Here is a 15928-nt window from a genome sequence, read left to right as displayed (position 1 = left end):
TGTCAGCAACAGCTGACAAGTTTCCAGAAGCTCATGGGGGCACTTGGGGTGCCCCTGGCGACAGAGAAGACACAAGGTCCAAATACGGTGTAGTCATTTGTAGGTATTGAATTGGATTCTGTGGCTATGGAGGCACGCCTACCGACGGATAAAAAATGGCATATGCAAGTGCTGCTAGGACATCTCAATGTTGCATGCTGGGTGGTCAAGTCAGGAAGGACATTTTGTAAGAGATTGAGCTGGCTATTAGCGGGGCTCAAGTTGCCACATCATCACATGCGATTGTCAGCTTGGACGAAAAAGGTTTTACTCATGTGGGCAGGTATTTGAAGGAAATCAATGGGATTCCCAAGTCCGCACCAAAAGATTGGGAATGGGATATCCAGATAATTTTGGAGGCGGCAGGGACTAGTGGTTTCAGGCTGTATTGGCAGGGCAGGTGATGTGTGGAATAGTGGCCCCGACACTGGAAGAATGGGGGCAGGAGTATCCCCTTTATGGAACTATTTCCCCTAGACATAGCAGTCACAGTGTGGGGTCAAAGCTAGGCACACAAGAAGGTAATTTTCAGAGTGGGCAACAAGGATGTGGTACATTTATTTGTATTTATTTGTTGAGTTTTATATAGAGCTGGCTAGTCCCGGAGGTATCAGAGCGCTATACATGCGGTTACACATTTTTAAAAAGTTACATCAGTTACAAGTTACATCTATTGGTTAATGGTGTGTAGAATGGTAAGGGGGCAATGTTGGGTAACGAGGAGGGAGATACGGCGGAGAGGCAAAGGAAAGTCTGTCCAATGTCCGGCTGGGTAGGCGACGGCCGAGGAGGAAAGCCACAGCCCATCTCCTCTATAGCTATCAAGGTAGCTCCAAAGGGCATCGGCCAGAAATCTAGGTCTCCACTATCGGTGTCAAGATTCACGGATTCAGTGTCATGGTGGTTCAGACGGATAGGGGTAGAGGGTGGGGGAAATGCACAGGGTCTGGTAAATGTCCACTCCAGGTGTTGTTGTGTTCATACCCACTGTGCGGCATGGCCGTCGTCACCGCTACTCATCTCTCCTGCTGACCTGCAGCTGGTGGTGAACAGGCAATCTGCGAGGCATGAGCAGGTCCTTAAGTTACTGAGAGTGTTCATCCTCAGTTGTTTGAAGCATGATATTCAGTTCCAGGCAAAACATATTCCTGGGGTTGACAGTGACATTGCGGATGCTTTGTCTCTTTCACAGTGGGGGAGGTTCCATGGGCTGGCCCAGAGAAGGATATTCGCAAGATGCATGTGTCTGCAGGGATGTGGTTCGTAAGAGACAAAGTATGCTGCCAATTGGTGGTAGGGATGTTTCTACGAGGACTGCGTATAACCAGGCATGGCAGGAGTTCCTGAATTGTGGGGCGATGAAGAGAACAGAAACATGGGCGAGAGAAGAACAAATCATACAGTTTTTCATGTCTCTGTTCCACTAGGGTTTGGCAAAAGTCACCATTGCTGCCAAGTTGGTAGGGATTGCATTCGTGGACAATCTCTGGTGAGGTTACGCACCTTCCACTGGAGAGTTGGCTAGCTGCATCCTCAAGGGATGGGCTAGAGAGAGGGGCCAGGCCCCAGAATCAGGAAACTGGTGTGAAAGAAACTTTTGCTTCAGCTTCTAACGGTGCTGCCTAGGGTTTGCAAGAGGGAAGAGGAGACATGGCTATTTTCTGCATTAATGTCATGGATGTATTTGGAGCTTTCAGAGTATCGGAGTTGTTGGGGAGAAAAGGGGTGGTAGGGCTTGATTGGCAGGAAGTAGAAGTGGGGGTGGAAGAGGAGCCATAAGAATACTACTCAAGCACTCGAAGACTGGTCAAAGGGGTGTGGGCAAGGTAATGGTAATGGAGGCAAGTAAGGTGCGATTGGTATGCCTAGTACGTTGGGGATGGGTCTTGAGAGGCTTGTCTGTGGGGGGTTCTGAGAAGTTTTTGCTGGGTGTCTGGATGGGGGGATGATGGCAGCACAGTTCCTGTGGGTTCTGCAAAGAGCTTTGCGTCAGTTGGGGGAGGAGCCAGGGGACTACGGCCCTCACTCATTCCGGATTGGAGTAGCAGCAGATGCCGCAAGGTGGGGCTGAAGTGAGGAGAGAACCATGTGCTTGGTGCACTGGGCTTTGGATTGTTCTAGGCGATATGCAAAATGCGGGGGAGCTGTAGATTGTAACATGTAGTTTTTTCCACACTTACGCATGTGTCTTTTCAGGTGCAGTAGCAGGGCCAGAGTCGGTGGCGCTGTCCGTTTGGATAGTTGGCCACTCTTTCGTGAAATGGGCAGAGCGACATAAACAGCAGAAAGGGAAAGTTGTAAACCACGGGTTGGATTCTTCGCTGTTTGATATACGATGGCATGGGAAAGATGGTATACGATGTTTAAATAATTTGATGCATCCACATGTTTGCCCTGATGTGTTAATTGTACACCTAGGCGAGAATGACCGGGTAGTTTGCAAAGGCTTGGCCTTATTAAAACAGATGAAAAGGGACTTACTGGAAATCAGGCAGCAGTGGGCAAGATGCTTCATCATCTGGACCGAATTTATTCTCAGGAGACAAAGGAGGGGGCCAGAAGACCCGTTGCCATTGACAAGGCCAGGAGGAAGAGAAATAGAAACATGCAGGTTTTTGGTAAGGAGGCAGCTTTTGGCAGGATAGAGCATCCTGAATTGAAATATGCGGCTGTATATTTTTTCCCGGGGGGATGGAGTACACTTGTCTCCCCATGGGATGGAGCTCTACTTAATAAAGATAAAAGAGGTTTCTGACAAAATATTAGATATATTTGAATGTATCCCAGAGCGTCCTAAGCAGGGGGGGTCAGAAAAGTCTTAATGACTATTTCTGAGTGGCGTCTGGTAGCTAGTTTTTTACATGTTTACAGTTTACTTTAAGTTGGGAACAAGTTACTCCAGGAACAGGCAATAAGGTTAAGTAGGAGATACTTAGAGGCGTATTTACAAGGCCCTTGCGCCACTTTTACGTCATTTTTAACATGGGAAAAGTGACGCAAAAGTGGCGCAAGTGCCTTATAAATCTGCTCCTTAGTTAGGTAGCTCTTAAGAGAAGTAGAGAAGAGGTTACACTGCGAAATTTCAACAGTTAATGACTGAGTTTTTTTTTGTTGCAAAGAATGGAGAGGGTTTGGGAAACCTTACAGGTGAGAGGGAGGATATGTAGGTGAATTAATGGATAGTGAGGCATAGTTTTGTAAGGCAAAGGCCAAGGTTTAATGTTTTTGTGAGGTGCACCTCACAAGCGGACTTTTTCACACATTGAGAGACTATGGGTGGTCTGTGCTGCTCCTCTGTGGTCCAAAGGACCTGATTTAGAGTCTCGAAGATGGGATACTCCGTTGCTAATGTGACAGACTTCTTGTTCACTGTTTTACAATTGCCATTGAATATAGTGCACTTTTAATACGTTTTAATACGTTTGCGACAAACTATCCCTTTCCCAAACTCTAAATCAGGCCTATTGTTCCTGATTTAGAAGCGCATCATAACAGGCAGTGTTTCCAGAGAGTCTGCCACTTTACTAATCCACTCATCTATCCACATAAAATACAGATCCGTTCTTTACAGCATGCATATTAACCCTCTGTGATATTTTATGATAGTCAGAACTGCCACTAGACAAAACTCCATCTCTTTCTCTAGCAGGAACATTAATCACACGAGTTATCTTGACATTTTTATTGCTGCCTGAAAGATGGACACAAAAGGGGCCTCATTTATGAAAGCCTTGCGCCACCGGTGCGTCATTTTTTCCCATGTTAAAAGTGACGCACCGGCGGCGCAAGTCCCTCATAAATAAGGCCCAAGGAACTTTGGCACAGGTGCTTTTAAACCTTAAGTATTTGCAAAACACATCGCCCTCCATGTCAGCCCCCAGTGCAGCTGCACCAGTCGCACTGCCCTAAAGCAGGCCCTAAAGCCGGCCCTGTATGCCGCCTCAGGTATAACTCACCTCAGGTTGGCATCGCAGGTATAACTTACATGTGTCGCTTTCACTACATTTCACAATAGCACATGGCCCTATAACAGGTTGATCAATTGTGTTTGGAAACATAGTTATTGCCCGGAAGCGAGCCTCACCTGCAGTCCAACTCGTTTCACAATATGAGTTTGTCATCGGCTGCTGGGACGTCCTCTTTGCTGACACCAATTTGGCAACTGGGACATTTTACACCTCTGACGTGCGTTATTGTGCTGCGCTATTACGGTGTCTCTCATATTTGTCTTTGTTCGCAGATAATCCTTTCGCAAGTCAAGACCGGCTCAAATATGCTTTTGTTGGTGCACGTGGGTAAAGCCTTGACATTGTGCCAAAATAGATAAACACACAGACATAGAACTACCACCGGCAGTGCGCGGGCTCTCCCCGTCTCAATCCGGTGAGAACTGCTCGCGAACGCACACCTCGAGGGTCTACACACGCGTCTCAGCAGGAAAAGAGTACGCGACGCACGAAGGAAGGTTCCAGAACTAAATCTGTGCTTCGAGTCTGAACTACCGGCGCTTTAAGAAGTCTCATCAACTTGGTGAGTACCTGGAATCTCATGGTACACTGTGCATGCGAGGCTTCTACAAACCCTTTACTGAGGATAATTGCTGACCATTTGTGGCCCCAACCTCTGGATATTTCTGGAAAGTCTCTAGTGTAATACACTCACGATTTTATCGATCTACAAAGGGAGGTGCCCGGGGAAAACGAGTGAAGTAGTTCCACCCAGAACTGTAATACAGTTTACAGTCTGAGAGACCACGAGTAATATCTGACCACTGAGTTAGTAGCAGATTTGGGAATGGGGGCTTATCGTGTGCCTTTCCGTATTGGGGGAGCGCTTTGAATGGGTAGAAATTAGTGATGTACTCACCGTGCTGACCTGTTGACTAATGGAGGCACTAGGGGCATATCTCGAGGTATGAATTGGGGTGGGGCTAGGAGGTATACATTTAATGCAATCAATATATATTTTTTGTACAGAGTGCATGATGATGCAGAACATTTCTGCCATCTGTGTGTTTTTTTACTGACATGCTGGTTTGTTTTCACGTCACTGTACTTGCAGAGATGGCAACTAAATTTTCCTAGAGAGCAACCCTTTTTAGAGTTCAAACCCTCTCTCGTGCTCAGAATATGGAGCAGCCTCTTTCCCTCTCTCCGCCTTTCTTTCTCTTTCGCTTCTGTCTCTTTATCTGTCCCAGTCAACAGGATTCCTTTTAACACATCTTAAAACTGTAAGACACACTGGGTGCAAATATTACTGATAAAGGAAGCTGATTTCACAACAACGTAGACAGTATTTTAAATTAACGAAAATCACAAGGAACTCACAGAGGTTCTTGTGAGAATAACAAACATGCAGAGGCTTGGGACTGGGAACATAGGATGTAATCAGAGAAGCTAAGAAAGGACAATATATAAAAAACTAAATGTGCACTGTAAAGAAAAAGGTTGCATGTGAAAGAGCTGATAGTAAGAGGAGGTAAAACAATAATAAAGAAGTGTAAATAGAAGGTGGACACAAGTGTTCTCTATAGGTTTTGAGGCCAACTTATACAGAGAAGAACAATAGCTGAAGAGAAACAGGACCAGGGTTTGGTAATTTCAGAGAATAAAAAGGTCGGTTTTCCAATCCCATGGTGGTAGTTTCTGCATATTTCTGTCCACTCCTATTTGTAACCGCTTCAATGCCCCTCTTTCCTCCTCACCATGTTCTTCTTTCCCATTCATCTCGACCCTCTACCACCTTCTTTGACTCTGTCTATATCTCCATTGTCCGTTCCTTTGCACTTATTTCCCCTTTTACTTTATATCTTCTCTCCCTCATTCTCAAATGCTTCTATTTCCTCCTCTGTCTGTTATCTCATTCTCTCCTGCCATGCTCACCTACTGTTTCCCCTTCCTCGCACTGAACACTCTTATCCAAGTTTCTCATCTCTCTCTCCCTGAGAAGGACTGGCATTCACACCCCTCACTGGGGAAGGGTCATCAAGATTTTTGGTCTGTAAGGCCAAGGAGAATGAGAATGGCAAAGAATGAGGTACATCTTAGTCAGGGCCTTCCACAAGATCTGACATGTGAATGAATATGTCTCATGCCCAGTTGGAACTTCCATGATCTGGGTCATTGGAGGGGCCAGTATCGCCACCTGCCTCTGCTCCGAGCTGTGGTTAAGGAGTAGGTAGACTGAGGACTGTGCTGGGCATGTTTTATTTCCATGACAGTATGGACGTTCAGTTCTAGGCGCTGCTTAGCTGTACCCCTGCTCTGTGCCTCTTCTGGGAATGAACGTGTGCCGCATCTGGGTGAGCTGCATTTAAGCTCCAGTCCCAAAACATTCAGTTTGACAGTCCACAACAATACCCTACCGCGCCCACAGTCCTGTATATTCACAGCTCCTTCTTTTCTTATCTGTTTCTCTCCTTCTGCCTCTAATCTTCGAATTTAAGGATCTGCTCCCCGCAGCGGTATTAGGACAACATACCGGATTAGAAATATTGTGATGCAAAAATATTGTGATGCAGAAATATCGTTGTCAAGAATGTCGATTTTTCAGTTAAGTAATATCGTTTTCAGTAATATCGTTATTACATTTCCAATAATGTAGTTGTAACAAATATCGTTTTTAAATTATCTTTATGTGTGTTAGTTCATAAAATAATGATACGTTGTTATTGGTTGAATAATTGTTAATAATATTTTGAACTATAGTTTGTCATTTTAAATAATTGTAAAGTTTTTAATGTAATTGTTAATAGTAATTTATATTGTTATAGCTGGTTGCTAGGTTTGTAGGGGTGTAGGGTGTGAAGTTAATTATTTATAAGTAATTAATAATGAAGTATACATTTACTGTTCTAAAGTGATTAATAAATATGTAAATTGTGTAATTATTATATTATTTAAGCTACATATTAGGTGCAGGCTGCTGAGATTGTAGGATAATAGGGTGGGAAGTTAATTAAGGAATAATGATTAACAATGAATTTATTTTTAATTATTTAATTGGTTAATAAATATGAACATTTTTAAAAGTAGAATTTTAAAGTTATATATTGGGTGCTGGCTGTTGGGTTTGTAGGGGTATAGGGTGGGAAGTTAATTAAGTAACATTTAATGAACAATTAATTATTAATATATTATTAAATATGTAATTGATTATTAAACATGTAAATTGTGTAACAAATATATATTTTGTAAGTCATAACTTAGATGTGGGCTATTGGGTTTTGTAGGGTATAGGGTGCGAAGTTAACTGATAATTAGTTAAGAATTCATTTTGAATTTGTTATTAATTATTCAATTGATTATTTATTATGTAAATTGTGTATTAATTGAATTTTTAAGTTATATAGTATGTGCGCGATGCTGGTTTTGCAGGCATACAGAGTGGGAAGTTAATTGTTATTTATTTAGTTAATCGATTATTACATTATTAATTGATATTTAATTGTTAATTATGTGAAGTGCGTTACATATATTTATTATATTTTAAAAGTGCCCTGTTGGTTTATGGGAGTATAGTGTGGTAAGTTAAGTAATAACTAAATGACAATTTTTAAAATTGATCATTATTAATTTGTCTACCAATCATGTTAATTGTTTAATTGTTTTTTGTTTATGTACATATATATATATGTGTATGTATGTTTGTATACATATATATATATTTGTGAATTATTAAAGTTCATAATAAGAATCAATAAGGTTATGTTTTGTATATTTTATGGTCTTGAAGTGAAGTACTTTTCCTACCATTGCACAGACTGATGTGGGAATAGTAATTGTTATCCCTCCGAAGTCCAACACTTTCCTTACTGCTGCACAGACTGGAGTGGGAATAATAAATGTTTCCTTTCCGAAGTCCAACTCTTTCCCTACTGTTGCACAGACTGGCGTGGGAACAGTAAATGCTACCACTTTGTAGTCCAGCTATTTCCCTTCTGTTACACAGACTGGAGTGGGAATAGTACATTTTACCTCTCCGAAGTCAAGATATTTCCCTACTGTTGCACAGACTGGAGTTGGAATATTAAATGTAACTGCTCTAAAGTCCATCACTTTCCCTGCTGTTATACAGACTGGCGTGGGAACAGTAAATGTTGCCCCTCCAGAGTCCAAAGCTTTTCAAACGGTTGCACCCACTGGAGTGGGAATAGTACATTTTACCCTCCAGAGTGCAAAAATATCCCTAATGTTGCACAAATTTTTGTAGAAATAGTCTATTTTACCCCTCCAGAGTCTAACGCTTTCCCTGCTGTTGCAAAAATTGAAGTAGTAATAGGCAATGTATCCCCTTTGGAGTCCAGCGATTTCCCTTCTGTTGCATAGACTGGAGCAGGAATAGTACATTTTACCTCTCTGAAGTCCAGATATTTCCCTACTGTTGCACAGACTGGAGTGGCATTAGTACATTTAGCCGCTCCGAAGTCCAACACTTTCCCTACTGTTACACAGACTGGCGTGGGAAAAGTAAATGTTACTCCTCCAGAGTCCAACCCTTTCCCTACTGTTGTACAGACTGGAGTGGAAATAGTAAATGTTACCCCTCCAGAGACCAACAATTTCCCTAATGTTGTACAAACTTTAGTAGGAATAGTACATTCACCCTCCCCCAGAGTCTAACGCTTTCCCTACTGTCGCACAGACTGGAGTAGGAAAAGTAAATTTTACCACTCTGGATATAGTTTGTCATTTTAAGTAATTGCTAAGTTTTTAATGTAATTGTTAATAGTAATTTTTATTGTTATATCTGGTTGCTAGGTTTGTAGGGGTGTAGGGTGTGAAGTTAATTATTTATAAGTAATTAATAATAAAGTATACATTTACTGTTCTAAAGTGATTAATAAATATGTAAATTGTGTAAATATTATATTTGTTAGGCTATATATTAGGTGCAGGCTGCTGAGATTGTAGGATAATAGGGTGGGAAGTAAATTAAGGAATAATGATTAACAATGAATTTATTTTTAATTATTTAATTGGTTAATAAATATGTACATTGTTTAAAAGTAGATTTTTAAAGTTATATATTGGATGCTGGCTGTTGGGTTTGTAGGGGTATAGGGTGGGAAGTTAATTAAGTAAAATGTAATGAACAATTCATTATTAATATATTATTAAATATTGAATTGATAATTAACATGTAAATTGTGTAACAAATATATATTTTGTAAGTCATAACTTAGATGTGGGCTATTGGGTTTTGTAGGGGTATAGGGTGCGAAGTTATCTAATAATTAGTTAAGAATTCATTTTCAATTTATTATTAATTATTCAATTGATAATTTCTTATGTAAATTGTGTATTAATTGGATTTTTAAGTTATATATTATGTGCGAGATGCTGGTTTTGTAGGCATACAGAGTGGGAAGTTAATTGTTATTTATTTAATTAATCGATTATTACATTATTAATTAATATTTAATTGTTAAATATGTGAAGTGCATTACATATATTTATTATATTTTAAAAGTGCCCTGTTGGTTTATGGGAGTATAGTGTGGTAAGTTAAGTAATAACTAAATGACCATTTTTAAAATTGATCATTATTAATTTGTCTACCAATCATGTTAATTGTTTAATTGTTTTTTGTTTATGTACATATATATATATGTGTGTATGTATGTTTGTATCTATATATATATATATTTGTGAATTAATAAAGTTCATAATAAGAATCAATAAGGTTATGTTTTGTATATTTAATGGTATTGAAGTGAAGTACTTTTCCTACCATTGCACAGACTGATGTGGGAATAGTAATTGTTACCCCTCCGAAGTCCAACACCTTCCTTACTGCTGCACAGACTATAGTGGGAATAATAAATGTTTCCTCTCCGAAGTCCAACTCTTTCCCTACTGTTGCACAGACTGGCGTGGGAACAGTAAATGCTACCACTTCGTAGTCCAGCTATTTCCCTTCTGTTACACAGACTGGAGTGGGAATAGTACATTTTACCTCTCCAAAGTCAAGATATTTCCCTACTGTTGCACAGACTGGAGTTGGAATATTAAATGTAACTGCTCTAAAGTCCATCACTTTCCCTGCTGTTACACAGACTGGCGTGGGAACAGTAAATGTTGCCCCTCCAGAGTCCAAAGCTTTTCAAACGGTTGCACCCACTGGTGTGGGAATAGTACATTTTACCCTCCAGAGTGCAAAAATATCCCTAATGTTGCACAAATGTTTGTAGAAATAGTCTATTTTACCCCTCCAGAGTCTAACGCTTTCCCTGCTGTTGCAAAAATTGAAGCAGTAATAGTAAATGTATCCCCTTTGGAGTCCAGCGATTTCCCTTCTGTTGCATAGACTGGAGCAGGAATAGTACATTTTACCTCTCTTAAGTCCAGATATTTCCCTACTGTTGCACAGACTGGAGTGGCATTAGTACATTTAGCCGCTCCGAAGTCCAACACTTTCCCTACTGTTACACAGACTGGAGTGGGAAAAGTAAATGTTACTCCTCCGGAGTCCAACCCTTTCCCTACTGTTGTACAGACTGGAGTGGAAATAGTAAATGTTACCCCTCCAGAGACAAACAATTTCCCTAATGTTGTACAAACTTTAGTAGGAATAGTACATTCACCCTCCCCCAGAGTCTAACGCTTTCCCTACTGTTGCACAGACTGGAGTAGGAAAAGTAAATTTTACCACTCTGGATATAGTTTGTCATTTTAAGTAATTGCTAAGTTTTTAATGTAATTGTTAATAGTAATTTGTATTGTTATATCTGGTTGCTAGGTTTATTTATTTATTTATTTATTTATTTATTTATGGGCTTGTAACGCGCCGGAATCACACCCGAAGGTGTATCTCCGCGCAGTGCTGTTGAGTGAACAGGTCCAACTGGCGCTAATTCTAAAATAGAGTTGTCTTAAGACCTTTCCTGAAGGCTTGATGACTCGAGCACTGTCTAAGGGAAAGGGGGAGGTTATTCCACAATCGAGGTCCCATAACAGAAAGAGCGCTACCTCCCTGTCTGGTCTTATTGTGTCGTGGAATCTGTAGTAACAGCTGATTGCTAGACCTCAAGTTACGGGAAGGGCGGTGGTGGACAAATTTTTCGGCCAGATAGTGCGGCCCTAAGTTATGAAGACTCTTGTGCACCACACAACAGATCTTAAATTCCACCCGTTTCCGGATGGGGAGCCAGTGGAGCACTTTAAGAAGGGGCAAGGAAGGTGTTCTGGGGGGGGGCATTGATCACCAGGCGTGCCGCGGTGTTCTGTACAACCTGAAGTTTGTTGAGCACACCTTCATTGGCTGCTAAAAGTAGGCCATTGCAATAGTCCAGGCGACTCAGTACGAGGGCCTGGACCAAGGTCTTCCTAGTGCCGTCAGGGAGAAGAGGAAACACTTTCCGAAGGAGGCTGATGACATGGAAGCAGGATCCCGCCGTGATGTTGGCATGGTGAGCAAGGGTGAGGTCGTGGTCTAGACGGACCCCCAGATTTTTCACCACTTGTTTAGGGGTGTAGGGTGTGAAGTTAATTATTTATAAGTAATTAATAATAAAGTATACATTTACTGTTCTAAAGTGATTAATAAATATGTAAATTGTGTAACTATTATATTTGTTAGGCTATATATTAGGTGCAGGCTGCTGAGATTGTAGGATAATAGGGTGGGAAGTTAATTAAGGAATAATGATTAACGATGAATTTATTTTTAATTATTTAATTGGTTAATAAATATGAACATTGTTAAAAGTAGAATTTTAAAGTTATATATTGGGTGCTGGCTGTTGGGTTTGTGGGGGTATAGGGTGGGAAGTTAATTAAGTAACATTTAATGAACAATTAATTATAAATATATTATTAAATATTTAATTGATTAATAAACATGTAAATTGTGTAACAAATATATATTTTGTAAGTCATAACTTAGACGTGGGCTATTGGGTTTTGTAGGGGTATAGGGTGCGAAGTTAACTGATAATTAGTTAAGAATTCATTTTCAATTTATTATTAATTATTCAATTGATTATTCATTATCAAATTGTGTATTAATTGAATTTTTAAGTTATATAGTATGTGCGAGATGCTGGTTTTGTAGGCATACAGAGTGGGAAGTTAATTGTTATTTATTTAGTTAATCGATTATTACATTATTAATTGATATTTAATTGTTAATTATGTGAAGTGCGTTACATATATTTATTATATTTTAAAAGTGCCCTGTTGGTTTATGGGAGTATAGTGTGGTAAGTTAAGTAATAACTAAATGACCATTTTTAAAATTGATCATTATTAATTTGTCTACCAATCATGTTAATTGTTTAATTGTTTTTTTGGTTATGTACATATATATATATGTGTATGTATGTTTGTATATATATATATATATTTGTGAATTATTAAAGTTCATAATAAGAATCAATAAGGTTATGTTTTGTATATTTTATGGTCTTGAAGTGAAGTACTTTTCCTACCATTGCACAGACTGATGTGGGAATAGTAATTGTTATCCCTCCGAAGTCCAACACTTTCCTTACTGCTGCACAGACTGGAGTGGGAATAATAAATGTTTCCTTTCCGAAGTCCAACTCTTTCCCTACTGTTGCACAGACTGGCGTGGGAACAGTAAATGCTACCACTTCGTAGTCCAGCTATTTCCCTTCTGTTACACAGACTGGAGTGGGAATAGTACATTTTACCTCTCCGAAGTCAAGATATTTCCCTACTGTTGCACAGACTGGAGTTGGAATATTAAATGTAACTGCTCTAAATTCCATCACTTTCCCTGCTGTTACACAGACTGGCGTGGGAACAGTAAATGTTGCCCCTCCAGAGTCCAAAGCTTTTCAAACGGTTGCACCCACTGGTGTGGGAATAGGACATTTTTCCCTCCAGAGTGCAAAAATATCCCTAATGTTGCACACATTTTTGTAGTAATAGTCTATTTTACCCCTCCAGAGTCTAACGCTCTCCCTGCTGTTGCAAAAATTGAAGTAGTGATAGTAAATGTATCCCCTTTGGAGTCCAGCGATTTCCCTTCTGTTGCATAGACTGGAGCAGGAATAGTACATTTTACCTCTCTGAAGTCCAGATATTTCCCTACTGTTGCACAGACTGGAGTGGCATTAGTACATTTAGCCGCTCCGAAGTCCAACACTTTCCCTACTGTTACACAGACTGGAGTGGGAAAAGTAAATGTTACTCCTCCGGAGTCCAACCCTTTCCCTACTGTTGTACAGACTGGAGTGGAAATAGTAAATGTTACCCCTCCAGAGACAAACAATTTCCCTAATGTTGTACAAACTTTAGTAGGAATAGTACATTCACCCTCCCCCAGAGTCTAACGCTTTCCCTACTGTTGCACAGACTGGAGTAGGAAAAGTAAATTTTACCACTCTGGATATAGTTTGTCATTTTAAGTAATTGCTAAGTTTTTAATGTAATTGTTAATAGTAATTTGTATTGTTATATCTGGTTGCTAGGTTTATTTATTTATTTATTTATTTATTTATTTATGGGCTTGTAACGCGCCGGAATCACACCCGAAGGTGTATCTCCGCGCAGTGCTGTTGAGTGAACAGGTCCAACTGGCGCTAATTCTAAAATAGAGTTGTCTTAAGACCTTTCCTGAAGGCTTGATGACTCGAGCACTGTCTAAGGGAAAGGGGGAGGTTATTCCACAATCGAGGTCCCATAACAGAAAGAGCGCTACCTCCCTGTCTGGTCTTATTGTGTCGTGGAATCTGTAGTAACAGCTGATTGCTAGACCTCAAGTTACGGGAAGGGCGGTGGTGGACAAATTTTTCGGCCAGATAGTGCGGCCCTAAGTTATGAAGACTCTTGTGCACCACACAACAGATCTTAAATTCCACCCGTTTCCGGATGGGGAGCCAGTGGAGCACTTTAAGAAGGGGCAAGGAAGGTGTTCTGGGGGGGGGCATTGATCACCAGGCGTGCCGCGGTGTTCTGTACAACCTGAAGTTTGTTGAGCACACCTTCATTGGCTGCTAAAAGTAGGCCATTGCAATAGTCCAGGCGACTCAGTACGAGGGCCTGGACCAAGGTCTTCCTAGTGCCGTCAGGGAGAAGAGGAAACACTTTCCGAAGGAGGCTGATGACATGGAAGCAGGATCCCGCCGTGATGTTGGCATGGTGAGCAAGGGTGAGGTCGTGGTCTAGACGGACCCCCAGATTTTTCACCACTTGTTTAGGGGTGTAGGGTGTGAAGTTAATTATTTATAAGTAATTAATAATAAAGTATACATTTACTGTTCTAAAGTGATTAATAAATATGTAAATTGTGTAACTATTATATTTGTTAGGCTATATATTAGGTGCAGGCTGCTGAGATTGTAGGATAATAGGGTGGGAAGTTAATTAAGGAATAATGATTAACGATGAATTTATTTTTAATTATTTAATTGGTTAATAAATATGAACATTGTTAAAAGTAGAATTTTAAAGTTATATATTGGGTGCTGGCTGTTGGGTTTGTGGGGGTATAGGGTGGGAAGTTAATTAAGTAACATTTAATGAACAATTAATTATAAATATATTATTAAATATTTAATTGATTAATAAACATGTAAATTGTGTAACAAATATATATTTTGTAAGTCATAACTTAGACGTGGGCTATTGGGTTTTGTAGGGGTATAGGGTGCGAAGTTAACTGATAATTAGTTAAGAATTCATTTTCAATTTATTATTAATTATTCAATTGATTATTCATTATCAAATTGTGTATTAATTGAATTTTTAAGTTATATAGTATGTGCGAGATGCTGGTTTTGTAGGCATACAGAGTGGGAAGTTAATTGTTATTTATTTAGTTAATCGATTATTACATTATTAATTGATATTTAATTGTTAATTATGTGAAGTGCGTTACATATATTTATTATATTTTAAAAGTGCCCTGTTGGTTTATCGGAGTATAGTGTGGTAAGTTAAGTAATAACTAAATGACCATTTTTAAAATTGATCATTATTAATTTGTCTACCAATCATGTTAATTGTTTAATTGTTTTTTTGGTTATGTACATATATATATATGTGTATGTATGTTTGTATATATATATATATATTTGTGAATTATTAAAGTTCATAATAAGAATCAATAAGGTTATGTTTTGTATATTTTATGGTCTTGAAGTGAAGTACTTTTCCTACCATTGCACAGACTGATGTGGGAATAGTAATTGTTATCCCTCCGAAGTCCAACACTTTCCTTACTGCTGCACAGACTGGAGTGGGAATAATAAATGTTTCCTTTCCGAAGTCCAACTCTTTCCCTACTGTTGCACAGACTGGCGTGGGAACAGTAAATGCTACCACTTCGTAGTCCAGCTATTTCCCTTCTGTTACACAGACTGGAGTGGGAATAGTACATTTTACCTCTCCGAAGTCAAGATATTTCCCTACTGTTGCACAGACTGGAGTTGGAATATTAAATGTAACTGCTCTAAAGTCCATCACTTTCCCTGCTGTTACACAGACTGGCGTGGGAACAGTAAATGTTGCCCCTCCAGAGTCCAAAGCTTTTCAAACGGTTGCACCCACTGGTGTGGGAATAGTACATTTTACCCTCCAGAGTGCAAAAATATCCCTAATGTTGCACACATTTTTGTAGAAATAGTCTATTTTACCCCTCCAGAGTCTAACGCTCTCCCTGCTGTTGCAAAAAGTGAAGTAGTAATAGTAAATGTATCCCCTTTGGAGTCCAGCGATTTCCCTTCTGTTGCATAGACTGGAGCAGGAATAGTACATTTTACCTCTCTGAAGTCCAGATATTTCCCTACTGTTGCACAGACTGGAGTGGCATTAGTACATTTAGCCGCTCCGAAGTCCAACACTTTCCCTACTGTTACACAGACTGGAGTGGGAAAAGTAAATGTTACTCCTCCGGAGTCCAACCCTCTCCCTACTGTTGT

General features: G+C 39.8%; 1 protein-coding gene across 1 annotated transcript in view; it reads left to right on the top strand.

Moving 5' to 3' along the window:
• Window positions 1-4275: 4275 nt before the first annotated feature.
• The window catches only part of LOC144762929 (calpain-13-like), a 449243-nt gene continuing 437590 nt past the window's right edge, over window positions 4276-15928 (top strand). The window contains exon 1 of the mRNA XM_078648231.1: window positions 4276-4569. The gene's annotated coding sequence lies outside the window, so the exon portion shown is untranslated. The remainder of the gene's footprint in view (window positions 4570-15928) is intronic.

Source organism: Lissotriton helveticus, chromosome 6 (assembly GCF_964261635.1).
Source record: "Lissotriton helveticus chromosome 6, aLisHel1.1, whole genome shotgun sequence".
NCBI classification, from domain to species: Eukaryota; Metazoa; Chordata; class Amphibia; order Caudata; family Salamandridae; genus Lissotriton; species Lissotriton helveticus.
This window is presented reverse-complemented; position numbering and strand designations above follow the sequence as displayed.